This window comes from Ovis canadensis, chromosome 25 (assembly GCF_042477335.2).
Source record: "Ovis canadensis isolate MfBH-ARS-UI-01 breed Bighorn chromosome 25, ARS-UI_OviCan_v2, whole genome shotgun sequence".
Classification (NCBI taxonomy): domain Eukaryota; kingdom Metazoa; phylum Chordata; class Mammalia; order Artiodactyla; family Bovidae; genus Ovis; species Ovis canadensis.
Window position 1 is genome coordinate 52,670,349 of NC_091269.1, and position 27,331 is coordinate 52,697,679.

Genomic DNA, 27,331 nt, shown 5'->3' on the forward strand with positions numbered 1-27,331 from the left:
AAAATATAAAACTCACAGCTCCCTGCTCAGCACACAGAGAATAATGTGTTACCGTATGTTGGGGATGGAAATCAGTTTCCCTGTTGCCACAGAGGGTTGGCAGCTCTGGACAATCTCCCTTAAGTGGTCTCTCTGGCCTGCTTAGCTTAGCTGCATGCTCTCTGGTGGAGCAGTAAAATAACAAGCAATTAAGAGCATCATTTACAGAGCACACACTTCAAATGGCATGCAAGGGTTTATGTGTACTAGCAGCAGCAGCAGCAGCAGCTCCATTGGACAGATAAAAAAAAAAAAAAGCAAAGATCTAAAGAAGTTGGAAACTTGCCCAAAGTTTCACAGTTGGCCCAAGGAGTGCTAGAATTTGAACCCCCAGTATATCCAATTCCAAAGCCCCAAACTCTTAGCGACCATGATGTATTTCTGCATAGCAACTGTCTACTGCAATGTCGAGCTCTGGGCGAGATGATTCACAGTGGTTATATAATGTATTTCCTGTAGTAACTGTGTTTGGTAAGCAGTTCTATACATTTAGAGATGAAGAGAGCTTCTTATCCAAGGTCACTGAGCTAGTGAGTGTGGAGGTAGGGTTTGATGTTAGCTCTCTTGACTCCAGAGCCTTTTTTTTGTTTGTTTGTTTGTTTTTTTTCATAATGTTGGAATTAGTAAGGACTGTCTTTATTAAACAAACAAGAGCACAGGTATAAAGAAAATGGTTAAAAGACTTGATTACACACATAGGCTGAATTTCATACCCATATATATAAGTTGTTGTTCAGCAGCTAAAGTGTGTCCGACTGTCACCCCACGGCTGCAGTATGCCGGGGTCCTCTGTCCTCCAGGATCTCCTGGAGTTTGCTCAAATTCATGTCCATTGAGTCAGTGATGTCATCCAACCATCTCATCCTCTGCCACCCCCACAGAAGACTGTATCCTAAACAGATAATAATAATCTCTAATGGCAAAAGATAGTAAAAATTAAATTTAAAAACCAACAATGGCTTGGAAAAAAAAGTTTTAAATACGTGCAGTGTGAAATTCAGAGCCCACATTTTTAACTTCTACAGTGTACTATTTCCCAGCTCATGTACTAGACGTGAACTTGGGGTAAGAATGCACCTTGACCCGGGGACCACAACGGCTGAAACAAACAGAAAGCACACGGTGCTTGACTTCATATTCAGTGCCCACCGGTTTCCAATCATGTCCTGTGCGTCACAGGATAGAAACCTGATGAGGGAGAAGGATATAGGACCAGCTAAGTCTTCCTCCCCTGCCATTGCCCTACCACACCTGACCCTAAACCTCACTCTGAGGAAGAGGGATGATCTGAAGGCACCTCTATAGGTGGTTTGGAGGAACCTATTTTTGTCTCCAACTCTCCTCCAGGGGATTCTTGGACACTTAAACATGGCAGGTACGGTCCCCTAGAGCATCTTGCCAGTCCTGTATGCTCTGATTCCATGCTCATCAGTGGTGTCCACCTGAGTGATGAGTCTCCTTTGTATGATCTCATAGTTATTCACTGGGCTTCCCAGGGGGTGCTAGTGGTAAAGAACCCGCCTGCTAATGCAGGAGATGTAAGAGAACTGGGTTCAATCCCTGGGTTGGGAAGATCCCCTGGGGGAGGGCGTGACAACCTGCTCCAGGATTCTTGCCTAGAGAATCCCACGGACAGAGGAGCCTGGCGGGCTATGGTCCATAGTGTCATAAAGAGTTGGACACAACTGAAGCGACTTAGCACACATGTACACATGGTTGTTCACTAATTTAGTGACCTAGCAGCTGATAGAGGGAAAGACGACACATTATGAGATTCAGAGTATTTGCAGGTTGCTAAGAAAAAGTGACTATTCCAGATAGTAAGACCAAAGAGCAGATTCACTTCTATGAGAGGTCCACATGGCATGGCCACTGTGAATGATTACACTAAGCGATGCCCTCAACAACATTGCAACAACAGATAGGGGATCGATGTTCAAAACCGTATTATGTATAATGTTTCTGAGTGTAGGTCAAAGGCCTCCAGCCAAAGCAGAAAGCATGGAAGGACTTCTCCAAGAAGCCATGAGTTCTAGTCAAAGACCAGAACTCTACTGCTGTGGCTGAATTGGTGATATGTTTAAGAACACATATCTAGAGATTGAACAGAATACATACTTTATAGGCACTTGTCCATAAACAGCATTTCACCTAGCCAAGCTTTTGAAAAGTCCTTTGCGGCTGCAGGTTTTAGATTCTACTTGGAATGGTGATGCTTTCCATTGCCAGTTAAGAAATGAGCCGCTTGCTTTAATAATAAACTGGGCTGGGACTTTGAGTCAGTCCTCTTATGAAAACTCAGGCGCCGACAAGTACATGTTCCTAAAAGAAGGCCAACCCACATCCCCTCCAAAGTGCGTCAAGGGAGTCCTTGCCGGCAGAGCCAAGATTTGCTTTGGGAGGAATTTTGAGAGTTCTCTAGCCGTGCAACAAGTAATGGAGGTAATTGAAGTCCCACAATCCAACATCCTAAAGTGAGACCGCAATAAAAATTAGCTTGGAAAAATGGTAAAGCGGGTTGCTAACCATCTACTCTGTTTGGCAACATGTGCAAAAATCTGCAGCACATTTCATTTTGAGTAACAGATCCTGCTAGTTAAATTGGTTGTGGAATGTCCTCCCAAAGTAACTAAATAAACCTACTATTTATAATTATTTTCCATCAGTTTAGTTCAGTTCAGTCGCTCAGTTGTGTCCGACTCTTTGCGACCCCATGAATCGCAGCACGCCAAGCCTCCCTGTCCATCACCAACTCCGGGAGTTCACTCAGACTCACGTCCATCGAGTCCGTGATGCCATCCAGCCATCTCATCCTGGGTCGTCCCCTTCTCCTCCTGCCCCCAATCCCTCCCAGTATCAGAGTCTTTTCCAATGAGTCAACTCTTCTCATGAGATGGCCAAAGTACTTTCAGCTTTAGCATCATTCCTTCCAAAGAAATCCCAGGACTGATCTCCTTCAGAATGGACTGGTTGGATCTCCTTGCAGTCCAAGGGACTCTCAGGAGTCTTCTCCAACACCACAGTTCAAAAGCATCAATTCTTTGGCACTCAGCCTTCTTCACAGTCCAACTTTCACATCCATAAATGACCACAGGAAAAACCATAGCCTTGACTAGATGGACCTTAGTCGGCAAAGTAATGTCTCTGCTTTTGAATATGCTATCTAGGTTAGTCATAACTTTTCTTCCAAGGAGTAAGCGTCTTTTAATTTCATGGCTGCAATCACCATCTGCAGTGATTTTGGAGCCCAATAAAATAAAGTCTGACAGTGTTTCCACTGTTTCCCCATCTATTTCCCATGAAGTGATGGGACCGGATGCCATGATCTTCGTTTTCTGAATGTTGAGTTTTAGGTCAACTTTGTCACTCTCCTCTTTCACTTTCATCAAGAGGCTTTTTAGTTCCTCTTTACTTTCTGCCATAAGGGTGGTGTCATCTGCATATCTGAGATTATTTTCCATAAATTTCCCTAAAGTTGGAGGCTATCTATTAATATGATAATTATTATTTCAGATCCAGAAGTGGTAGCCCTTGTTTCCAGAGATAATTAGATAGTATCAATTGTCTATTAAGACCATTCCTGGTCCATGACATGAAAATCAGGTAGTTTACATCCCAGAGACTGCTTGGCTTTCTGTTTTCCAGAGCAGGGCAGGATGGCATGGAAAGACCACATTTAACTGCCTGCCTGACACAGACACTGACCCTGCAGAACTGACACTGGCTGGTGGGCTGCAACTGAGTCCAGCAGGAAGCAAACATCCCAAAGTGGTTTCAGTTGATTAAAGACCGAGTTAAGTATGATCTAGTCAATTTACTAGACTATTTACTGCCCAATCATAGTTGCTGAATAAAGCTAATTGTGATTGTGTGCCCAGTCGCTAAGTTGTGTCCATCTCTTTCCGACCCCATGGACTGTAGGCCACCAGGCTCCTCTTTTCATGGGATTTTCCAGGCAAGAACACTGGAGTGGGTTTCCATTCCCTTATCCAGGGGATCTGCTGGATCCAGGGACCAAATCTGCCTCTCCTGCATTGGCAGGTGGATTCTTTACCACTGAGACACCTGGGAAGCGCTAAAGCTACTTAGATCTTTAAAAAAGAAGAAAAAGAAGAAGAAGATCAAGCCAATAATAAAAGAAGCCAGGACACATTTTTAGTTGACTGGGCTGGAAATTACAAATAATGTAGACCATATTTTTCGCTACATATGGTGTCAGAGGCTGGGAAAGGATCAGCAAAAGTCATAAACCATTTAATCCAATTTTTGGCAGACTTTGCCTCAAGACCCTATAAATTATAGCAGATGACTATGCACGGCTTGCAAGCTGTGCATGGAGAAAGTCAGGCTTGCAAATAATTAAACCAAAGCCAAACTGATAGATGTTGCTCATACTTGTTGGAGCAACTCACCCTAGTTTGCCAGAGACTTTTCCAGTCTGACTCTGAATGTCCAGTGTCCTGAAAAACCCTCAGTCCCTGGCAAACCAGGACGGTGGGTCACCCTATCTGGAGGCCTTCCTCACAAGCTGGTGATCCTAGCCTGGACATCTACATTTGGGGACGAAGCACTAAACAGTGCCTGAATCTCTGTCTGGGAGTGGGCTTTGTCAACTGATGGAGTTCGCCACAAGGTGTTTGACCATCCATCAGTGCTGGCACTGAGGAAAACAGTAAACACCAGTCACTGAAGGATGTTTGTCTGAGATGCTCATTTTCTGCACAAATGAATCCTCCAGTTCCCTGCTTGTGGATGGTAAATCAGATTGCTGACTTCCCAGGGTCTGAGGTCCCATTATTCCACATGCAAAGTTTTGTTTATTCCTTGCTTAGCCCAGGATCTTAACCTGCTTCTTTCAAATTCATTGCTTTACATTTCTCCAAAGAAGACATACAGATGGCTAACAAACACATGAAAAGATGCTCAACAGCACTCATTATCAGAGAAATGCAAATCAAAACCACAATGAAGTACCATCTCCGCTGGTCAGAATGGCTGCTATCAAAGTCTACAAACAATAAATGCTGGAGAGGGTGAGGAGAAAAAGGAACCCTCTTACACTGTTGGTGGGAATGCAAACTAGTACAGCCCCTATGGAGAACAGTGTGGAGATTCCTTAAAAAACTGGAAATAGGACTGCCTTATGACCCAGCAATCTCACTGCTGGGCATACACACCGAGGAAACCAGAATTGAAAGAGACATGTGTACCCCAATGTTCATCGCAGCACTGTTTACAATAGCCAGGACATGGAAGCACCCTAGATGTCCATCAGCAGACAAATGGATAAGAAAGCAGTGGTACATATACACAATGGAGTATTACTCAGCCATTAAAAAGAATACATTTGAATCAGTTCTGATGAGGTGGATGAAACTGGACCCTATTATACAAAGTGAAGTAAGCCAGAAAGAAAAACACCAATACAGTATACTAAGGCATATATATGGAATTTAAAAAGATGGTAACGATAACCCTGTATGCGAGACAGCAAAAGAGACACAGATGTATAGAACAGTCTTTGGACTCTGTGGGAGAAGGCGAGGGTGAGATGATTTGAGAAAATAGCATTGAAACATGTATATTATCATACGTGAAAAGAATCACCAGTCCAGGTTCAATGCATGAGACAGGGTGCTCAGAGCTGGTGCACTGGAAGGACCCTGAGGGATGGGATGGAGAGGGAGGTGGGAGGGAGGTTCAGGATGGGAAACATCCATGGCTGATTCATGTGAATATATGGTAAAAACCACCACAATATTGTAAAGTAATTAGCCTCCAAATAAAAAACAAAAACAAACTCATTGCCTTACATGTACCATTCTGCAGTCCCCATAGTTCAACATATGTGACAGATCAGTCTCTGTTTTCCCGTATCTCCCTGAAGGAAACAGAGAAAGTGACCTAGGGTTTCCACCCATGCCTTGCAGCCCTGTGCAGAGTCTTACATGTACCTTACATCTTCAAGGGCTGAGTCTTTCTGAGACTCTGGGGGTGGGGTGGAGAGAAACAACCGGCTTCTCCTGGTTTTCTCCCCCTGGGGGCAATTGACATTTCGAGAGAGATTACAGAGTGGACAGAAGCCGCTGCAAAGTGAGAGGCAGAGCCTGCCGTCTGAACTGTTTGTTCCTACAATAGCTCGCTTACTTCTGCACATCCTACAGGAACAGATAACTAAGTAAAACGCTACGAAGTAAAAACCTGTGAAGCCTCTCTCATGAGGAATCCACGGAAACCAGGGGCTTGCAACTTCATGGTGGTGATTCTGGCAGAGGGAAAGCAAATAGCTACCAGAGCTCTAGGCTGGATGCCTTGACAGAAGGTAGCATCTCACTGGAGATATAGAACCCAGAGGGAAAGCAGGTTGAGAGGGAAAGATGGTTAGTTCATTTTTTGACATTATAAGTGTGAGTTTTTGGAGGAATATTTTGGTAAAGTTATACAGCAGTTATTGATTCATACATTCGTAATTCACTAGTATCACTGTGAATCATCCCCCTATTTAAATGAAAAAATTCAAACAACCCAAAGGAAGGTAGAAAAAGAAAAAAAGAAACAAAGAGAAAGTATATACCACGTGATATTCAACATATCATGTGCCACCTGTATGGCTTAATGCCTCTTTTTTTTTTTTTAATGCCTCTTTTGTTGCTGGATCCAGGGGAAGGTCAAGGGTGGGGTACTGTAAGGCCTCAGGCAACAACTATTTTACTGATCAGGATGGAAATTTTTCAATTTGTTATATCAGTCCTGAGGGCATACACACACACACACACACAAATATAACAACATAAAAGGGGTGGATATAAATCGAAATATTTCTGTAGTCATTATCCATACAAGCTGGTTAAACTCACCAATTAAAAGCACATACTCAGATCTATTTCTTAAATCTTGTAAAAAATAATTGTATGGCATTTCCAAGAGAAAACAACAACAAAAGATTCTAAAAATAAATAACTCTAACATTCAACTCTAGAAACCAGATAAAGAACACTAGAGCAAGCACAAAGAAAGTAGAAGAACAAAAGTACAAAGATAAAAGCGGAAATAAAAGGAATAGATCCTTAAAAAAAAAGGAGGACTAACATGATTTTAAAAATTAGGACATTCCCTAATTGGTAAAGAATCCACCTGCAGTGCGGCAGACCTGGGTTCGATCCCTGGGTTGGGAAGATTCCCTGGAGAAAGGAAAGGCTACTCACTCCAGTATTCTGGCCTGGAGAATTCCATGGACTGTATAATCCATGGGGTTGCAGAGTCTGGCACCTACTAAGTGACTTTCATCTTCACTTTGCAAAGTCTGGCAAGGCTGATAGCAGACTTTCTGGACCCCAGCCTCTCACCTGCCTTTCATTTACCCCGGGGTCCTTTTTGCAAGTCTCTCTTGTGTGGGGGTATTTACAACTTAATATTTTTTTCTCATTAAAGAAGAACTGTATTTAGAGTAATGGAATTTTCTTTTGTGCCTCTTCCTGAGGCACCTAGTACTGGGCTGGTCATGTTGGCTGGGTCACCTTGGCTGTATTCAACCATAGTCAGTTGAGTGAATCAATGTAAAAAAGATTTAATAGGGTACTACTCAGAGGTCTACAGCACCTCACATTTTTACAAGGCACTTACTTTCCCTCGCTTCATTTGATGTTTGCATCAGCCCTGAGCAACAATGAAGTAGAGGTTAGTTTACAGACTTTTATAGATTAATCTGAAATTTTTACAGGTGAGAAAACCAATGAGTGGAGAACACATCCCTTCCAAGCGTCAGAATGGGAACTAGAACCCAGGTATTTGAACACCAAAGCTAGTCTTTTTCTCCACATGGTGATCCTATCTATCAAGTCACAAAACCCAGCGGTAACTATTCTGGCTTCAAGGGGCTCAGTTCTAAGGCAGAAAAGTTTGTGCTACACAAAGAAAGAATTCCAGGGTAAAGGACTTACTTATCTATCAACGTCGTATTTAAAAGCATTCGCTCAGTCAGGAGAAAAATGAGTCAATCAAAAAAAACTCGCTTTTGCAACTACCTAGGAACTGGGACGCACAGAGTCGGATATGACTGAAGCGACTTAGCAGCAGCAGCAGCAGGAGCTGGGAACACCGCGGGGCGGGGGTGCCGGGTGTTCAGGCTTTTGGGCTGGGTGGGTGCCACGAATTTACCAGACAAAACCCCCAGCCCAGAGAGAGAGCCATATAACAGATAAGCCCTCCCCGCCCCGGCCCCCGGAAAGCTGCGGGTTCAGCTGGGCGCTTCAAGCGGGCGCTCGCACTAACAACGCCGCAGGCGCCCCCATCAGAGTAATAACAACCCTGCCGGAGTTGCCTAGTGCCTCTGACCCTTCCTGCTCTTTTCTGCTCCGGGGCGCGTTTCCTTCGAGCCGCTCGCGAGCCATTGGCCTGCATTTCACCCTCACCCGCCCAACCATCTCCAAAAAATGCAGTACGGTCCCAAAAAAGAGCCGCGCCTTGGAGCAAGTGGGGGTGTTGGAGAGGCTGCGGAAGATGACTGGATACCCAGGGTTCTTAGCGGGGCTCCTGCGGCCAAGCCTGCACCAGGGACCCTGAGCGCAGCACACGGACCTGGCATCCTCCTCGGCCTGTCCAGCTCCTTCGCTATTAAAATGCAAATCGAACCAGCAGCTTTGTTTTTAACGGCCCCAAATGGGCAACAATCTAAAAGTCCTTTGTAAGGAGCTAAGTAACAAAGAATGATGACGCGCAAAACCGCTTCTATTGTGCAGTGGTTGGGAAGAACCAAGTTGATCCCAGTACACTTGCTAGCTAAGACCCTCCAATATATAGTGACTAAAAAACCACGTTGCAGAAAAACACAGCAGCACAGTTTTGTAAACAGTACATCTACCAGCTGCACGAAAGATACACCTAAAAGTGGGCTGAGAGAATGAAGGGTGAATTTGTTTTTTGAAACTATATTATGGATGCTTAGTTGCTTCAGTCCTGTCCGACTCTTAGCGACCCTCGGGTCTGTACCCCGCCAGGCTCCTCTGTCCAAGAGATTTCCCAGGCAAGAATACTGGAGTGGGTTGCCATTTGAATACTATTTAATATATATTATATTTTAAAATAAGTACAATAAACATACTAATATATTATATAGATGACTTTTTTTTTTCAACAAATAAACTTTATTTTCTAGAACTGCTAAGTCGCTTCAATCGTGTCTGACTGACTCTGTGCGACCCCATAGATGGCAGCCCACCAGGCTCCCCTGTCTCTGGGATTCTCCAGACAAGAACACTGGAGTGGGTTGCCATTTCCTAGTCACTGAGTCGTGTCCAACTCTCAGCGACCCCATGGACTGCAGCCTATCAGGCTCCTCCGTCCATGGGATTTTCCAGGCAAGAGTACTGGAGTGGGGTGCCAGTTTGTTACAAAAAATTTCAGAGTTCTCATAAACTCCAGTTTCTTCTATTAACATCTTTTATTAGCATGGTGTTTTGCCACAATGAATGAGCCAGTATTGATGCATCAATTAACCTCCATACTTTACTCAGGTGTCCTTAGTCTTTATCTAATGTCCTTTTTCCAGGATCCTATCCAGGATAACACATTACACTTAGTTTTCACATTCTCTCAGGCTTCTCTTGGCTGTACCAATGTGTTTCAGACTTTCCTTGGTTTTGATGACCTTGACAATATTGAGGAATACTGGTCAAGTGTTTTGTAAAATATTCCTGAACCAGGATTAATCGTGTTTTCTCACTAGATTAGGATTATGCATTTTTGAAAAGAAGACCACAATCGATACATACTACCACTGTTGATCTATCATTCTTGACGTTGACCTTGATCAGCCGGCAGAGATAGTAAAAGCTGACTGCAGTTTCTGCACCATAAAGCTACTCTCCCCCACCTCCACGTCCATCCTGTTGTGTAAATGTACAGAGTCAATCAGGAAGGTACACTGAGCTGGAGGGGGCTTGGGAAAATCCCCTCCCCCGGAGTGCGGTGCAGGGCAGGACAGGTCAAGGAAAGCGGTGCGGCGAACCGGTTCTTCGCCGACCTCCTGGCGCCTGCTGTAACCTCTCGCGGTGGAAGGCGTGTGGCTTCCTTCCCAGACTGGCCCAGAAGACTCTCACCTGGGGGCGGGGCCGCGTGCACACCACGCCCGGCCCCGCCCACCCTCGGCCCCGCCCCTCCGCGGCGCACGCGGCCCCGCCCCGGGGCACGCTGGGCCTCGGGCCCGGGGTTTTCCGCCCAGTGGGCTCCTCCTCCGGCCCCGCCCTGACGGCCGAGGAGCCTGCGGGTCGCGAGTTCCCCGAGTGCTCCGAGTGTGGAAGTGGGACAAAACTCGCGGCCGGTCGGACGTGCTGCCCCTAGGACGCCCGGAGAGAGAGCTGCTGCTGCCCGCGTCCCGCTTCTCCCCTCGCGACTCCCCACTGCCCCGTGGCCAGGTGAGTGAGGGTTCTCCGGCTTGAGGGGGGCACGGGACGGGGCGGAGGCAGGGCGCCGCGGCCCCCGCCGGGAGGCCCCGGACTGCCCCGCGCCGCCTTCAGCCCGGCCCTGCGGCTTCCTGGTTACACAGCGTGGGGGTGAAGGCGCGGGTGTCGGGCTGGTCCCGGACGGGCTTCGTCGGCCTTCCTGCCCAGCTCTGTCAGCGGCCGGGGGCCCTCCTGGGGTGGGCGGTGCACAGGCGGGGCCCCCAGTGGCCAGGGCCGCGTGATTGTGCTGCTCCGCTGGGGTCCGGGGCTCAGGGCCTGGGAGCCCGTTAACCTGCGACAAGAAGGCGGCTGGCTGGTGTGGGGATGGCGGTGGCCACGACCTCTCTGACCCCGCTGATTTCTGGAGAGTGTGTGTACCCTTCCGGAAAAGGCTTCTGTTGCGGAGACCTAGGAGGGGTGGCTGCCTTCAGGAACTTTCCTCCGGAACTGGAAAGACGAAATTCTTGGGAGCTGCTGCTGTTGGAGTTGATTCATAAGGCACTTTATTTGAGAGAACGCGGGATCCACCCCAGGTGCTGCGTTCCCCTGTGTGTTCACCTGCTCTGCCTGTTCCTTCATCTCAGCCTTGAGCTGCAGTTTCAGGGAGGGATTCTTGACTTCCCTTCTCCCTGAAAAAGTTTTAAGAAATGAGTCTGTTGATTTAACGGAGAGTTGTGCAGTTCATCAGTTTGAGACTTTGGGGAGCAGAAGCTTAGCTAGACAGTTCCAGCCCAAGCTGGGAGCAGTTTGCCTGGCACATTTCTGTCCCTTCCCCTCTAAATCAGCGACCTTTCTTTGGCGATTGGGTATTTTGGGACAGACCCAGGGTATCTTTGGTAGCCAACCACTCTGCCTTCCCTCCCTGCCTTCACTTTGCTCCCCTGCTGCTTTGACCTGGACTTGGAGTGACCCTTCAAGGGATGAGCCTCTGCCCAACCCCCACAGCAGGAACAAAAGCTTAGAGGGCAGTGCCAGGCTGAGTCTAGGCAGGGCATGTTATCTTGCTCATCCCCCAACTGGCTCTCCTTATGTTCCTTCCTTGTTTCAGTCAGTTGTTGGGGATGCCAGGAGAGTTAACAGGGCCCCTTCGCACAAGGCACTCTCCTTGCCACAAGGCTCTCCCTGACAAGAGAGACCAGGTGAGGTTGCAGGGCCATTTGTTGGCCCGGCATGGGAGGCACACTACCTTGGGCCTCCCTTCCAAATCTCGCCTCTTACCAGTCTCTGTGCCTTTGTTTCCTTATCTTTACCATGGGGGTAATGATAATACCTGGAGCTTCCCTGGTGGCTCAGCTGTAAAGAATCTGCCTGCCAATACAGGAGACGCAGGTTCTATCCCTGGGTTGGGAAAATCCCCTGGAAAAGGAAATGGCTACCTACTCCAGTATTCTTGCCTTGGAAATCCCATGGACGGTGGAGCCTGGCGGGCTGCAGTCCATGAGGTCACAAAGAGCCAAACACAACTTATCGACTAAATGACAACGGCAGCAATAATAATACCTACCTCCCAGAGTTATTGTGAGGATTAAATTAATTAATATACTTAACAACTGTACAGCTCAGTCACTGATCTGAATAGGTGGTGACCGTATTCCTGTGACCTGGATAGACGTAAAGCTTACAGCAGGGCCTGACACATTAGTATTCATCTGTAAAAGTCAGTAGTAATAATATTTATCACTCCCTTCATGCAGCGGAATGTCAGCCTAGTTGAGTTGCTCTCCTGACCTGTTCCTCTGTCTTCGCTCATGCTCTTCTGCCCTCCTTACCCAGTCTGCCTGTCATTCATCGCCCTTCTAGGAGCCATCCAGGTACCTGGAGCAGGAAGGGGCAAGGCTTGCGGTCAGCCCACTCAGCCCTCCTCCACTCCTTTAACATCGCTTCTCAGTATTCGCCCTGCAGTAGTAATTGTACAGCCAACATCTCTCTGCCCTGTCCTCTGTGTCTGGAGGGTGGGTGGTGTTTCTCACTCATCTCTTGGTCTCACAGCATCCAGAAAGGACCTTGCCTGATGTTGGTACTCAGCAGGTGTTAGCTAAGTGAAGAGGCAGGCCAGGGATATTTGACCTTGGAAGCTGAATTTGGATAGGCAAAAAAAAGAAAAAGTGGGGAGAGTGAGATGGAAGTGAGTTCAGACTGAGAGGTGGGCATAGGAACTAGCAGAGAGGTCAAGAGGAAGTCCCCTTGGACTCCTTTATGTTATCAGGTCAAGGATTGTTGTCAGGGCTTGTCCTGGATTGTGACATCTAGAAGGCCAAGATGGATTAGTGATGCCTTGGCCATGTGATTTGGGGAGGATGGGTAGCTTGGGATGGTAGGAATGAGAATTGAGCCAGAATAGGTGAGTGTGGGATTTTCCTGGGTATTCACTGCAAAGAAAAAAAAAAAAAGCTGGTGTGGGCAGGAGGTGAGTGTAGAAACCAAATCTGTGCTGAGTGCTGGATCTTCAGAGAACTGATGGCCTTTCTGGATCTCACTCTCTTTCCTGCTGTTTCCTCCCTCTTTTCAGCTGCTGTCTTTTCCCCCTTAAGCAGTAACTAGCACTTGCCCCATGGTGGGTACTGGAGGAAGATTCTGTGTGTAGGTGTATTTCACAGTCGGAGCAAAGTGAACGGATTCAGGTTTCTCTGGATTTTTCTCAACAGCACCTTGTGAGCCAATGGCCTGTAGAACATGAGGAATCTGAGGGATACCTAGATAGGAAAAGTCTTAGGAGAAATGGAGAAACTGAATTTTCTTTGTTGGGAATTTGCATTTTTAAAAGCAGTTGTTGAAATTCAGTAACCATACCACAGGAGGCTACTGACCCTGACCCCGGGACCCCGTGAAATAAAGGTCTGATGTCATGTGGTGGTTTGGGAGGATCCTGACAGTGTGGCGTGAATAGTGACTCAAACCACAGCTGACTTTGCTCCTGATGTGAGAAAGTAACAGGGGGGCAATGGAGGAGTGAGGAGGCAGAGTCCCCATATGTGCTGGGTATCCTGGGACAAGCCACATAGCCACACGGGCTTTACTACCCAGTGTTCTGGGTAGTAAAATGGTTGTTTGCAGAATCTGGTGAGAAGATGTTTGCAAAGGGGGCTTGAGATCAGTTAGGGGGTGGCGATGGCAGTGTTGATATCTTGGGTTGCTGCGAGGAATCTTGAAGCTGGGGTTGGAGTGTGTGGGTGGTGGGTAGCTGACTCCTGGTTCTGTGGTCTCTGAGTTCTAGTCTTCCAGGGGCTTATGGTCCTGAAGGTGCCACTGCCTTAACAGGAAAAAGGGGGAGGAATGACTCCTGAAATTGAGAAGGGAAGTCAGGTGCCTGGAGCCTCTTACACCTGTAGAATGGGCAGAGACTGGCTTGGAGGACAGTGAGTGAGGGACGAAGAGAAACTCAGAGCTGATGACAGGGAGGTGGAGGTTAAGCCTGGGGATGGCATCCTTGGGGAAAAGGGTGTGTCTGTGAGGGGGCTGGTGACAGCCGACTGAGCTTGCTGTGTTCACCTAAAAGGTCATGGCTATTTTAGGAAGCTAGTGACAAGGATGTTGCTGTTGAACTCATAGTTAGTGAGGACCCACTGTTTGCCAGCCCTGTACTGTGAGCGCAAAAGCAGAGGCCATCCCCACCCACCCTGGGTTGTCCCTGGCTGTTTTGTAGTACAGATGTAAAGTAATTTTTTCAACCTTTCCCTTATTGCTGGGTATGCAGGCTATGGACTATTTTTATAGTTTGAAACAGTGTTGGAGTAAATAGTCTGTGCATCCTCAGTTGCTTCGGTTGTGTCCCACTCTTTGCCACCCTATGGACTGTAGCCCGCTAGGCTCCTCTGTCTGTGGAATTCTTCAGACAAGAATACTGGAGTGGGTTGCCATGCCCTCCTCCAGGGGATCTTCCTGACCCAGAGATCAAACTTGGGACTCCTGCACTGCAGGCAAATTCTTTATCACTGAACCACCGGTAGGAATCTTTATAAGGAAGAGTTAACACTTTCTAATATTAAGTCTTCCAAATCAAGGACAGATTACAGGCCTTGTGATATAGAATGTCTTCATTAGATACTAAGAATAGGGTTCTAATTGGATATGCTGGAGGTATATATCTCATAAAATGTTATATAATTTGGAAATTATTTGTAAATATTTTTTAAAAAATTCTTTTGGTCATTACTTTTTGATCATTAACCTTTATTGTTACTCATTTCTTACTTTTTGCTTATTTCATTGCTCTAGTTTTCACATCTAAATTGGTTCATTTATTTTTAGTTTTTTAATTTAAAAATTACGTAGAGCTCAGCATTTTCTTCTGAGTACCAGTCTAGCCAGTGGGCTTTTATATGAAATGCTCATCTTTCCATTGCTTCCTAGTACTCTGTAGATCAGTTCTGATCCAAGGACTTTTTAGAAGGCAGCATCTTTAATATCTGAGGAAGTTTTGGGGCAGTCTGATCCTATCTGAATGTGGGCTGCTAGTTCTCTCGGCTTCCTCGGTGGCTCAGCTGCCAGTGCAGGAGATGCGAGAGATGCATGTTTAATCCCTGGATCGGGAAGATTCCCTGTATGAAATGGCAACCTGCTCTAGTATTCTTCCCTGGAAAATTCCATGGTCAGAGTAGCCTGGCGGGCCGCAGTCCATGGGTCGCAGAGTTGACGCAACTGAGCATACAGACACAATTCTATTGAGTGAAGGTGCTTGGCAGAATCTCTTGTGGGGCTGTATTAAGATTTTCTTTGTGGCCAGCTACATGATCAACCTGAAAAGCTTTCATGACACTTGTGGCACACAGATGTCAGATATTTTTGTGATCTTGAGGGTGCCCTCTGCATCCTTGCTTATTGAATCTTTTTTTTTTTTGAGTCAAACTCGACTTACATTTGCTCTGGATTTGTGAATTTGGCGTGCATGTCTGGTGTATACAGCTTTATCAAGCTTATCTTTGTGGATTGTTGCTGCTGCTAAGTCGCGTCAGTCATATCCGACTTTGTGCGACCCCATAGACGGCAGCCCACCAGGCTCCTCCGTCCCTGGGATTCTCCAGGCAAGAAAACTGGAGTGGGTTGCCATTTCCTTCTCCAGTGCATGAAAGTGAAAAGTGAAAAGGAAGTCGCTCAGTCGTGTCTGACTCTTAGCGACCCCAGTGGACTGCAGCTCACCAGGCTCCTCCGCCCATGGGATTGTACCTTGTGTCGTTTGTTACTTATTCTGTACCTTTGACCTTAAATTCCATATTATCTATTTTAGGAGCATATATTGTCCATAATCTGGGAGAATTCCTTCTTTGTAGTCCTGAAGTTAGTAATTAAATGCATTTTATAGGACAGTAAGTAAAAGGCTCAGAAATTTGGAAGCAAGTATCAGTCAGGGAGGGGGTAAGCCACATCCTTTAGTTTCCACTCAGGTTTATGCAGAGTAGGTAGTAATCAGGCTGGCTCTGCCTGCTTCTTAGACTCATGATGACTGTGAGCTCCCCCTTCTTGTCTGTCCCAGTGGCCCCCTATGATAGCCAGGTTTTAGGAGGGATGGAAAAAAGGAGGTTAGTTCACAAAACCCAGGGATGGACCTCTGACTTTGTGGTTGGTTCCTCCCCCATCTCATAGGTCCAAGTAGATGGCTCACAGATATATTTCCTTCCTCATCTACAGCAGCAAAACAGACTCTCTGTTCCCCAAGGGATATGACAAAATAGTACAGAAAAATGTCCCAAGACCAAATGTCAGCTGTAAAGGCTTGGGCCCCAAGTTTTACAGCCTTTCTGTGCTTGTATTTTAAGTCATGTAAACTATTTCTTGGAACTAGAATGGCCTAAGCCTTGTTGCACCATGAAATCCTAGTGAGTAGTTTTCCAAGTCCTGTGTTTCCAGATAAAGGCAAATGGCTGAGAAGTGGCTGGAAAAAGCCCTCAGTCTGCAGAGGCAGGGTTATCGGAAAGTTCTCAACATGGTCTTAATATTAATATTCTCACTTCTGGTTTTTCTCTGTGCTGACCTAATACGTGTTTGCCGTAATTTTCAACTTTTCCTTTCCTTTTTTAAAAAAGTGTTTCTCTTGTAATCAGCACGTGCCTGGGGTTGAGGGGAGATGGCAGGAGGCAGTGATAATCACAGCAAACCACGTTTGGTCGTTTCTGTCTTTGTAGGGAATGCAGACTGCTCGCATGCCAGATAGTCTCGATTGGATTTCTTGCATCTTGTTGTCTGTTTACTATTTATTACACTTGGATGTTGTTGCTTTCCTACTTTCTGCAGTCTTGGTTGAGTTTCTCATCGTTCCTCTTCCTGACCCACTTGCATCAGGTTCAGGTTTGGCCATGATTTAAGAGGAGGTTCTCTCTCCCTCTATCTCCAGAGGTTGGAGTCCAGAGTTAGTAAGTGCCTGTTCCATGAGGTTGTCCAGGCACCAGACTCTGTAGGCACAGTTGCTCCTGGTGTTCTTCAGGGCTTTGGTTCTCAAACTTGAGCACGTTTGTGAATAATCTGGAAGGTTTGTTAAAACTCAGATTCCTGGGCCTCATCCCTAAAGGCTCTGATCTAGGGGGTCTGTGGTGAGGCCCGAGAAGTTTCCTTCCTGACGGCATTCAGGTTGTGCTGATGCGGCCGGTCTGGGGACCGTACCTGCGTGGCCCAGGACAGCTGACTTCCTGACAGAGTCCTGCCTTGCTGCCAGGGAAGCTCGGAAGCGTAGTCCTAATTTGGGGCTGCCATGTGCCAGGCTGCTGGTAGTGTTCTGTTGTGGGAGCGAGATGGGCAGATGGTTGAGGGGGGACCACCAGAAGTTTCTGGAACACCACCCACTGCTGTCCTGTCTGAAACTACTACTGTGCTTGCCAGTTTTGCCATTTTCTAAGCCAGCCTTCCTCAGGTTGGGAAATAAGAATGGGATCTCATGACAGTGGCAAGCCAGCAGGCAGTGCAGAGGAGGCAGCGGCTGAGCCAGCGGGTTGCTGACTAAGCAGGCAGGTTGCTGCTGCTGCTTTGCTGAGGCTCTGAGGGTCATCACTGCTTCCAGGCCATTCCCAGTGGTCGCGTTTGGCAGCCATGCTTTCTGCACGTGGATCCACCTTAGAGGCCCTAGGGATGTGGGGGCAGGTGTCCCTCCAAGACCAGCTTTAGGATAGAGAGTATCTTAACTGTGCTTTCTTCTCCTGACTGACCTGCCTCAACTCCAGGTGTAACACATCAGTGACTTATTTCTGGGAAAGTGTGGGGACAGAGGCCGTTTGAACCCTGAGCTGAGTTGGGCTGATGGTCATTGCAGCTCCTGATACCCCAGAGAGATCAAAACAAGCGGCTGCCAATCCCTGCTCTCTGCTCTTGTTAACTCATAGGCAAGAACCTGGGGAGAAGCCGCGTCACAGAGGCTTCCCTGGGCAGAGGACACTTTCTCTGTGACTTGATGGCATGGGGCTTTATTTGTAGGCAGCAGGGTCACCTTCTCATTCTGTCTTTCCCAGGACAGGCTTCACATTGCCAAGTCCATTCTCCAGCCCAGGAAGGTTCAGTAGAACCCAGCAGTGTGAGTGGAGGGGAGCCAGCTTGGGCCTGGATGCATTGGCCTGGAGGTCAAGAATCATGAGTTGAGTCTTTGCCCCGCCCCAGCCAATGGTGAGAGCCTAGGCAGGCTTTGCTCTCCAGGCCTTGGCTCCCACCTAAGTAAAATAAGACAGTGGAGTCAAAGGGTCTCCTGAAGGGCCCTTCCAGCTCTGATGTAGGATTCCCATGTAATCCCAAAGCTAGCGTGCTGGGAACTGACTGTATTCCCCAGCGATGTCTTTCTGAGCCTGCTTGCTCACGTTCAGCCCCTTGGTCAGGCCTGGACACTGGCCTGTGGCTACTCTCTTAGCTTGCTGTACCCGGAGCTCCTCCGGTAGGGCCACCCCAGGTGCCAGCCTTCGGCAGGGAGGCAGAGTTGGAGGCACTGCTTGCCTAATGATTGACGTGTGCTCCAGCTATTCTTGATTCATGGGTGTGTGTGGGGGAGTTGAATGTCTAAGAGCACCTTCTGTGGGCTTTCCATTCAGTGGTTGGGAAAGGATGGTCTAGGTTGGTGGGGTGCTGCCCTGGGGTCCCTTGATCGCATCTGGGGCTTGATGACTTCATGACCCACACCTCGCAGGTGAGGCAGTGCCCTGGCAGAGTCAGCAATGTTCGGACGCCTCTTACGTCACTTAAGGTCCGGCCTTTTCGTAGGAGGGAGAGAAAGAATGTTTTAGATGAGTTCTCTCTGCCCCCAGGATTCCTGGAGCCTCCATACCAAAGATGTCATTGGGACAGGTGCCACCAGGATGTGGAAGAGATACAGTCAGGATCCACTGATGTCCTGTCAGGAACCTCGCAGTGCTCTGCCTGTGCTAACTGGTGAAGGAGGAGAGAAGAGGCCTGTCCTACAGCTGCGGACTGACTCTCTCTCTGGGAGCCCTAAAAAAAATAATTCTGGCCCTGGCACACATCAGGTGTGTGATCATGGCTTGTCAAGAACCATCTCTGAGCCGTAGTCCCCTTGAGGTGATAATACCTGTCTTATAGGATCGTTGTGAAGGTTAATGAGGTGATACATGATATAGTAATATGTGTTCCTCGAGTAGGAAATGGCACCCCACTCCAGTATTCTTGCCTGGAGAATCCCATGGACAGAGGGGCCTGGTGGGCTACAATCCATAGGGTCACAGAGAATCAGTTATGACTGAAGCGACTTAGGTACTGGAAAGAGGGGAGTATTACTAGAACACTAGAGGACGTAGAAAACATTTTAGGCCAAGTGCTGGTAAGTTCCAGAAAGAGAGGTAATCATGGGTGGAGAGATCAGGGTGGGTTTCCTGAAAGAAGCGGGCCTCCATCTGGCTTAAAGGAAAAGGCAGAATTGACTTCAATTTAAGGAGGGCAGACAGAGGAGCAAAGGAGGCAGGAGGACAGACTAGGTAGAGAGAAGGCTGAGCAGAAGTTCTGAAGATGGAAAATGCTGAGGTCCTGGCTTGACTGAGCTGTGGACATGCGTTTCCTGCTTTCTTGCCATCCCATGGGGACCTCCAGGGACCTTCCATTTTCTTGCCATTGCAGAGCCCAGGGCTGCTTGGCAGGTCTTAGGGTTCCGCCTGCACATCAGTCAGGCCCAGCTGAGATCTAAAAGAGCATCTCCTCCTCCAGTGTGATCTGTAGGCTCTGGTGGGGATTTCTTTTCATTTTCCAGCTGAACAAGGCTGGCTGGGGACTCGGTCACCGTTAGAAGAGCCGCCCTTGAGAAGTGCTATTTGAAGGAGAGGTTTCTGGGGCTTCTAGGCAGGGCGGGGTGCTCTGCTATTTGGAGCTGAAATAGATACTCTCTCCAGTCTTCGAAGGTTGAAGGGACCAGGCCTTTCCAAAGGCACTTGAACAGGCCCCAGGTCTGTAGAAGCCCCGGGGACTCCCTGCTGCTGCCTTTAGCTGTTTTGTCTTCTCCTCCACCCCTCTCCCCCAGTTTGTTGTGACCGGATCTGTGACTGACTTGCATATGAGGGTGAGGTGGTTGATCACATCTTACCTAGCAAGGCCCGGGTGAACATCTGTGCCTTGCATTACGAATACAGGCACCTGTGGGGACAGCCCTGGAGGGGACAGCAGGCAACCAAGGCAGGCATCCCTGGATGAAGGGGCAGCTGCCACAGCCCTAGCTGTGTGCCGCCATGTGGCTCCTGGTGTCCAGGTCTCTTCTTTTTTCTATTTAAAACAAAATTTAAGTTGGAGAGAGTCTGTTGCAGCCCCGCCCCTCCTCTCCACAACAGAATTACAGAACCTCCAAAGAGCCCCAGGTCTTGGCAGCACAAGTTGACAACCATGGATCCCTTGCAGGCTCACTCATTTCACAGATGAAGGAGAGATGCCCAGGGGAGCCTTGGGTTCGCCAGGGCTCATCAGAGAGAAGTGGGTTTCCTAAACACGTATCCTCTCTGCTTCCAAAGAGCCCTTTCCTGATTCTCAACCTAAATCTCCATTCTGCCTGGGAGTGGCTCTTACACACTTGGTGAGTGTTTCTGTGACTACTCTTTTGTGTTTATCTCTCCAGCTAAAGGAGAAGGCAATGGCACCCAACTCCAGTATTCTTGCCTGGAAAATCCCATGGACGGAGGAGCCTGGTAGGCTGCAGTCCATGGGGTCGCTAGGAGTCAGACATGACTGAGCAACTTCACTTTCACTTTGATGCGTTGGAGAAGGAAATAGCAACCCACTCCAGTATTCTTGCCTGGAGAATCCCAGGGACGGAGGAGCCTGGTGGGCTGCCGTCTATGGGGTCGCACTGAGTCGAACATGACTGAAGCGACTTAGCAGCAGCAGCAGCTCCAGCTAGAGGGAAAGCCAAGTGCAGGCCAGAACTCTGTTTTTTAACTCCTGTTCTCAGGGGAGTCTAGCCCTGGCCATTGGGTGTCTCTTTGAGCCCAGAAGTAAAATCAGTGTGAAACTAATGAAACTTAGGGCTTCCCTGGTGGCTCAGACGGTAAAGAATCTGCCTGCAGTGCAGGAGACCTGGATTCCGTTCCTGGGTAGGGAAGATCCCCTGGAGAAGGGGATGGCTACCCACTCCAGTATCCTTGCCTGGAGAATTCCATGGACAGAGGAGCCTGGTGGGCATACAGTCCTTAGTTGAAGCCTCCCAACCCCCACACCCTAGTCATTTGCGTGTGGTCTCTCCAGGGCTGTGGGAGAGGCCCTGGCGGTGAATTTACTAAGTCATATGGTTTTGTAGAATTTGCAAAAAAAAAAAAAAAAAAGCCTTCTGTTTCTGGCATCTTAAAAAGGGCCCCTAAAATTATATAGGCTTCAGGCTCCATTAAACCTGAGCCTTCCCAGCTAGAGATGCTGTGAAAAATCAGCGACTGGTTGTGGTCCTGCCTTTGCACGGTGGGCCCCTGCCTTGGAGGCCGCAGTGGAAGGGTCCTGAACCAGCCCTGGGAGGGTCTTGCTGTGTCACCTTGCCCTGCCACTTCCCCTCTCTGGCTGCCAGTTTCTCCATTTGTGAAATAGGAGCCAGGGTTGGGTGGGCAGGAATGAACTGAGTCATCTCTAGGCTAAATGACCTCTGGTATTCCAGTTGCTTGGTCCTGGCTGGTTGGGTGTGTTCACCTACCCCACCCACCCAAGCATCACACTGCCCACATTTTCCCTCCCAGGAGCATTTGCATGGCTGGCTGGGTGTGTCTGGCTGGCCATACAGAACCTACTCACAAGCCCCAGGTCTCACCATGGTGACTCTGTTGACTGATAATACAAGCAAGCAAAGCTTTATTGAGTGAGCTCTTATTCCCAGACATGTAGGAGACGCACGCACCTGGGCCTTCCCTTCTTGGTGGAATGGTTTTTCCTGTGGTCTTGGGGGTTTATTGCTGCTTCTGCTGAGTGAGTTCAAACTGTGCACTGATCTCATACAAAGGGAGCCTTTTCAAAGAGCACACCATGGAAGGATCTGGAGGGAAGGAGAGAAGCAGTCTCTGTAGAACTTGCTTTCTATTGCTACTGTAGCAAAATATCCATATTTAGGGGCTTAATACCACACTGCCTTTTTTTTTTTTTAGTAACCATTTTTAGGTGTCTGTCTGGTGGTATTAAGTTGTTGTTTTTGTTCAGTCACTAAGTCATGTCTGACTCTTTGACTCTTTCATAGACCCCATAGACTGCAGCTCACCAGGCTTCTCTGTCCTCCACTATTTCCCAGAGTTTGCTCAAATTCATGTCCACTGAGTTGGTGATGCCATCCAACTCTCTCATCCTCTGTCATGACCTTTTCCTTCTGCCTTCAGTCTTTCCCAGCATCAGAGTCTTTTCCAGTGAGTTGGCTCTTTGCCAAGTATTGGAGCTTCAGCCACAGTCCTTCCTTTAATATTCAGGGTTGATTTCCTTTAGGGTTGACTGGTTTAATTTCCTTGTAGTGCAAGGGACTCTCAAGAGTCTTCTCCAGCACCACAATTGGAAAGCATTATTGTACAAGCATCACCACCATCTGTCTCCAAAACTTTTCATCTTCCCAAACAAACTCTCTCCCCATTAAACATTAACCCCTAATCCCCTCTCCCCTCAGCCCCTGGCATCACTGTCTCACTTTGTCTCTGAATCAGACGGCTCTGCTTACCTCGCTTAAGTGGCGAATCAGTCAGTCCCTTCAGCATGTCCAGCTCTGTGACCTGGTGGACTGTAGCCCGCCAGGCTCCTCTGCCCGTGGGATTTCCCAGGCAAGGTCCTGGAGTGGTTGCCATTTCCTTCTCTGAGGGTCTTCCCAACCCGGGGATTGAACCTGTGTGCCTTGCGTCTCCTGCATCGGCAGGTCGAGTCTTTACTGCTGGTGCCCCCTGGGAGGCCCCCTCACATAAGCAGAGTCATAGACTATCTTTTGTGACTGGTTCATTTCATTCAGTGTAATTATCTCAAGAGTCGCCCATGTTCTAGCCTGTGTGTTGTGTATATACCATGTCTAGCCTATCCTCTCATCTGCTGATGGACGCTTGGGTTATTTCCACGTTTTGACTGTTGTGAATAACAACTGCTGTGAACATGGGAACACTGGTGGACAGTGCTTTCGGTTCTTTTGGGTACATTCACAGAAATGGAATTGCTAGGTCATATGTTTGATTTCTTGAGGAGCTGCCCTACTGTTGGCCACTGTGACTGCACCATTTTAGCACACGACCTCTGTTGTAGTTTTGTCTCATGGGTCTCCTGGTGTCTGTTGGCAGGATCACATCTTTTCTGGAAGCTCTGGAGGAGCATCTGCTTCTTGTCTTTTCCAGCTTCTAGAGGCCATCTACATCCTTTGACGTCTGGCACCCTTCCTGTGAGGATGGAATCCCTCTCAGGCTTCTTAGCTCTCTTCATTGTTGTTTCTCCTTATCCTTTCTTTCATCCTTACCATAGCTGGGAGAGGACTCACAGGCCCGCCTGGATAATCTAGGGTATGTTCCCCGTCTCAAGGTTTGTAGCCTATCTGCAAACCCCTTTGTCATTTAGGGCAACATAGTCACAGATTTTGGGGGGTCAGGATGCTGACTCTCTGTTGGGAATATTTTTGACAGACCTAATCCAGAAACTTCATGGTGCCTTGATCATAGGCTTTGAAAAGCCCTCCTTTCTTTCCCTTTCAGACTTGTCTTGGACCATCTGTGACCATAACGATTGCTTAGGAACCCCCCTCGCTGTGTGGGCTGGACACCTAGTAGACCCTACGTAAGTTAGGATGTCTGTTCAGGACCTTTGATGACCCTTTCCCCCCTCTCCAAACTTCAGAGCCTGTCCCCTTTGGCCACTTGGAAGGGTGCAACCCAGGTTGAATTGGTGACAGAGCACAGAAAACGGTCCCTGTTTTACAAAACTTCCCGTTCTTACTTCATTCAGTCCTCACAGTAACACCAAAGTAGGTCGGCAGCTCATGTTTCTGCAGATAGCGTAGAAGTTCAGAGAAGTTGTTCTAAAAATGTCATACAGCGTATGGTGAAGTTAGGACCTAGACCCTAGCTACCAAGCTAATAATTCTTAGGGAGTAAGCTAAGATTAACTGAGCACCCACTGTATGCTAATAAGCTACACGCATAAGCTTTAAATGCATGTATCAGTGCACCAGACCCTCACGGCCACATAGTAAGATGAATGTGCCTTCCCCGGTTTTAAGGAGAAAGGCTCAGAAAGGTCAAGCCACATGGCCAAGCTCACACAGCCAGCAAGTGTTAGAACTAATGTCATTGGACCGTGTTTTCACCCCGGTTGCCCAGCAGCCGTGTTAGAAGATGATATCAGGGCTGCGTGGGCCATGGGTAAAGTCCGTATGACAAAGCTGAGGAGTCTCTTACGACTGTCCTGTGATGTTGGTGGCTCGACAGGGGAGTGTGGGTTGTGCACAGATGGAAGAGAGAGTAATTGGAGGTGGTAGAAGAATCTGCGGAGGACCTGGGTTGAATGTTACGAGACGCAGTGTTGGTGATGCGTAGGCTGCGTGACCTGCACGAGCTGCCCAGCCTCCCTTTCCCTGGGCCAAGGAGGGATTCGGAGAAGGAACTCCCCAAGTTCCCCTCCAGCTGAGCTGCTGATGGTTTTGTTGTGCAGACGGCACCCTCCACAGAGCTTGGAGGGTGCACCCCTGTGGGCTTAGGTGGTTCTAGAGGAACAACTCTTGGGTTGGACTTTGCAGGAAATGGAGGGGCTTGAGAGCTAAGTCGGGACAGCACGGAGGCTTTCTTTACTCCCGGAGTTGTGCTTGATTTAATTGGCTGATCCTGAGGAGCCCATTCTGATCAGGCTGTGCAATTGCAAGCAGCTTCTGCATGCGGAAGTGGTGAAATTGACAGACACAGGCCTGCCTCCCCAGCCCCACAGGCGCTTAGAAACAACCTCCGTTTCCCTTTGGGGGAGGGGTATTTCCTGATAAGGTTCTGGCCACACCTTGGGCTTACGTTGGTGGGGGTGGGGGGGATTTTCTGTCGCTGCCTTTGTGACAGAAACTTGTGTCCGTCAGAAGAACCTTGGTGACTCCAGGGACCTCAGCCTGATCTCCCGTCACAGCCTGGTTGTCTGCCAGATATTGACACCATATCTGGGTTCACCTGCTTCCTCTGTGGCCACTTTTCACTCCTCAGAAATCCTGAATCAGGGTTGGCATTTGACTAAGTGTTGGCGCTTCCAGAAGCTGTTTAGTGCGGGCATCTTTCAAAGGGGGCCCTTCCCATGAACTGAAGAAACCCAGGTTGGCCAGGGCTGTGCTGTGCAGGGGGTGGCAGAGAGGCCGCCTGCGAATCTGTGTCCGCCTGCAGGAGCCTTTCCGAGGAGGTGTCCGCTCCTGCCTCGCTCCCTCGTTCTGAGTTCCCAGGACACGGTCTGGAAAGGTCTTCTCAGCCAAGAGCAGAAAAGATGGTTTCTGTCAGGGCCGAGCCCAGAGTGGGCATACAGGCAGCAGGCTCCTAGGTACTGGTAGGGCTGAAGCTTTGTGCAGACTGAGGCTCTGCTTCTGCCAGTCACTCTTCCCGGGGCAGGTTTCTTCTTAAGTAAGGTCTTTTCAGAGGTGCTTTCTCCTCCATCACCCGCTCCCCGGCCCCTGTGTGCCTGCCTGCGAGCGTGCTCAGGCGGCTCAGTCGTGTCTGACTCTTTGCAGCCCTTGGACTGTAGCCTGCCAGGTTCCTTTGTCCATGGGATTCTCCTGGCAGGAATACTGGAGTGTGTTGCCATGCCCTCCTCCAGGGGATCTTGCTGACCCAGGGATCGAACCTGCCTCTTTTATGTCTCCTGCATTGGCAGATGGGTTCTTTACCACTTGCATCACCTGGGAAACTCCACGCCCCTCACCCCCAGCTTTTTCATGGAGTTTGGACCAAGCCCTGGGCATCCCAGCCTACAGCGGGGATAGAAAGAAAACATTGCCAGTTTCCTGTTGGTGGTTTCTTAGGGAGACTGGAAAATCCAATACAGCCATCCCCACCCAGGGTCTGCTGCTAGGGGCTGGGTTTGGCGTGGAGAAGGAACCAGCCGACTTTACTCTCTGCCCTGCTCCCCCGCCCTCTGCCCTTCACACTGTCCTGACTCTCCAAGCTCTTGTGTTCCACCGTGTGCCCTCCCTGCCCCCACATCTCTCATCCTGAGTGTTGTCAAGTGGTCTAGGGTCCTCTGGGACCCTCTAATCTAACCTGCTATTTTAGGGAAACTGATATAGTGAGAGGTTAGAGGACATATAGGGCTTTCCTGGTAACTCAGCTGGTAAGGAATCTGCCTTCCATGCAGGAGACCTGGGTTAGATCCCTGGGTTGGAAAGATCTGGAGAAGGGAACGGCTACCCACACCAGTATTCTGGCCTGGAGAATTCCATGGACTATAGGGGGTCGCAAAGAGTCAGACATGACTGAGTGACTAGAACTTTTGGGGGGCTTCCCTGGTAGCTCAGCTGGTAAAGAATCTGCCTGCAATGCAGGAAACCCTGTTTGATTCCTGGATCAGGAAGATCCACTGGAGAAGGGATAGACTACCCACTCCAGTATTCTTGGGCTTCCGTGGTGGCTCAGCTGGTAAAGAATCCACCTGCAATGCGGGAGACCTGGGTTCAATCCCTGGTTTGGGAAGACCCCCTGGAGAACGGCTACACACTCCAGTATCCTGGCCTGGAGAATTCCATGGGGTCTGTATAGTCCATGGGGTCGCAAGGAGTCAGACACGACTGAGCAACTTTCACCTTCACGAGGATATAATGAGAACATATTTGATATTAAACTGTTATTACCTGCATTTTACAGATGTGGAAAAGTGAGGCCCAGAGTATTAGATAACCTGCCCAAGACCACACATCCCAGTGCAGAACTGGGGTGTGAACTTGGACATCAGAGTTCATGTTCCTCCTGCCACCCTAGACTGCCTTCAGTGAAATACCTGCGATCACAGGAAAACCTAGTGTCCTGCTGCCTAATTCTATTCTGTTTCATCAACCAGTGTTTTTAAAGTTTCAGTCTTTGCAATAGTAGTTTCTGGGGCTGGTGGGCCCTGGAGGAAGTGCACTGTAGGGGTGAAATCCTGAACTTTGGGGCTCGGCTGCCTGGGTTTGAATCCTGGCTCTTCATTTACTAGCCGTGACCTTGGGCAAGCTGTGTGATCTCTCCACACCTCAGTTTCCTTATCTCTGATACAGAGGTCATGATCTTAGTCTTATATGTCTTAGGGAGTTGCTGCAAAGTTCAGTTTCATGTATAGCACTTAACAGAGGGCCTAGTACATAATGAGTATTTGATAAATGTTAACTATTATTGTTGTCTAGTAAGTTTGGGAAATTGAGGGGTAAAGTTAACCAGGCACCTTCTCAGAGTCTTCTCAGAGTCTTTAATCTATCAAAAATTAGCACTTTCCTGGAAGAGGATGTAGTAGGCAGCAGTTTTCAAAGTTTTTGG

General features: G+C 48.4%; 1 protein-coding gene across 3 annotated transcripts in view; it reads left to right on the forward strand.

Annotated features, from left to right (window-relative positions):
- Positions 1–10,036: 10,036 nt before the first annotated feature.
- The window catches only part of ANXA11 (annexin A11), a 41,262-nt gene continuing 23,967 nt past the window's right edge, over positions 10,037–27,331 (forward strand). The window contains exon 1 of one of the 3 annotated variants that reach the window (XM_069572251.1): positions 10,037–10,451. The gene's annotated coding sequence lies outside the window, so the exon portion shown is untranslated. The remainder of the gene's footprint in view (positions 10,452–27,331) is intronic. The other 2 variants (XM_069572252.1, XM_069572253.1) reach the window with 2 other exon arrangements.